This window comes from Eschscholzia californica, unplaced genomic scaffold (assembly GCF_041429995.1).
Source record: "Eschscholzia californica isolate CP2 unplaced genomic scaffold, dmEscCali1.0.p SCAF_6, whole genome shotgun sequence".
Taxonomy (NCBI): domain Eukaryota; kingdom Viridiplantae; phylum Streptophyta; class Magnoliopsida; order Ranunculales; family Papaveraceae; genus Eschscholzia; species Eschscholzia californica.
The window spans coordinates 1,567,357-1,568,941 of record NW_028238483.1 but is presented as its reverse complement, the minus strand read 5'-3'; the positions used below and the strand labels follow the sequence as shown (position 1 = coordinate 1,568,941).

Genomic DNA, 1,585 nt, shown 5'->3' with positions numbered 1-1,585 from the left:
TGTTTGTCCCAGTCATCATTTTCCCTTCTAATAAAACAGAAGGGAAAATGCTGACTGGGACAAACACCCTTTTTTAATAAAGGATATTGTCTAGAAGTCCTTCTCAAAATTTAAAATATAGTCCTTCGTAGAGATAAAGTTACCTATTTAAAAAATAATAACAATATCTTTCTTAGAAATAAAATAACCAATTTAAGAAAAAAAAGAAACAAAATAAATTTTAAGGTTTAAAAAAAGTAATTAAAATCTCTATCTCTCAATAAAATAATAACTAATTGAAGGAAAATGAAACAAAAAAATAATCATACAAAAAAAAATGAGGGTAACCGAATATAACAATAAAATTTTTGTCACATTCGATTTGATGGGCCACAGCATACCGTTAGTAAGGTAAACTACCTACCTTTTATTTTCCTGGTCTTCAGCTCTCTAGATTGGGTAACTTTCTAATTGCAAAAAAAAAGAAAAATTGGAAACTTTCTTAATTGTTTTTAATTTCCCACTTTTTTTGGAAACACAAATCCTACTTAAACTCTGTTTCTCTATTTCACTAGGCCAAACATCTCGATATCCATAAAACGATCTTTCAGAAAACCAACCAGGGAGTTGCAATGGGGCCATGGAAAATTAACAAAGAGGAGTTAAATGTCTTTGAAGATTTCTTGAGGCTAGCTTTTCAAACTAGCGACGATGGTTTCATCAATTATAAGGACTACTGTCTGTTCTTCCAAGCTTCTAATTTGCCAAAGCACACTGTCGATCAGGTAGTTGTCTTTATTTTTTAGGGTTTGCTATCTGACTCAATTTTATCTCTAATTTTTATTCCTCATGTATATAAATACTTTGTCAGTCTAATCAAGTACTTAAGATTTTAGAATAAGTATTTATATATTATATACTACTTGAAGAAGAAAAAAACTCAAATGTTACACCTAAATAGAAGTCAGATTCAGATTCAAACATTAAAAAAGATCATCAACATTTTATACTCTGCTTCAATCCTGTTTTATCAAGAATCTCAATTAGACACAGAGTAATATATATAATCAAAGTTTTATTTTATTAGTTTGGTTGGTACTTGGAGCAGTTTCTAACCCTAGTTTGAACATATGTGTAGATATGGTTGGTGGTTAATCGAAAGAAGCCAGAGGAAGAGGGAGTTGTCATTGGACGGGAAGAATTTCTCGAGGCTCTTCAACTTGCAAGTGTGGCACAACGATATCAAAAAGAATATAGACTTTATATGTTTGGCATCAAAGTAGGTTACCTTGACGTTTATGACGAGGAAGTATTACCCAAGTTTGATTTACCTAATGTCCCACCACCTAATATTGATTTTTTTTCGGATCACACGACATGGGAAATAACATGTACTCCAAAACGTCCTAAGATATTGCGTCCACCAGAGTATGTACCACAGACTGATGCTCAGAGGCTTGCTCAAAAGGCTTTTGATCTTTATATACGCATAGGCGGTGATCCTATTAAATCGTTCCCTGGGTTTGGCTGCAAAGGTACTTTAAGTCGTTGTACGATACATATACCTGCAGAATGTGAGCCAGTTCAGAATGTGGTATATATACCT

General features: G+C 32.7%; 1 long non-coding RNA gene across 1 annotated transcript; it reads left to right on the top strand.

Annotated features, from left to right (window-relative positions):
• The first annotated feature begins 355 nt into the window (after window positions 1-355).
• On the top strand, window positions 356-1,338 carry LOC147530745 (uncharacterized). The gene is made up of 3 exons (XR_015227893.1): window positions 356-390; window positions 555-764; window positions 1,118-1,338. It is a non-coding gene; the product is annotated as an uncharacterized LOC147530745 (long non-coding RNA).
• The last annotated feature ends 247 nt before the right edge of the window (window positions 1,339-1,585 follow it).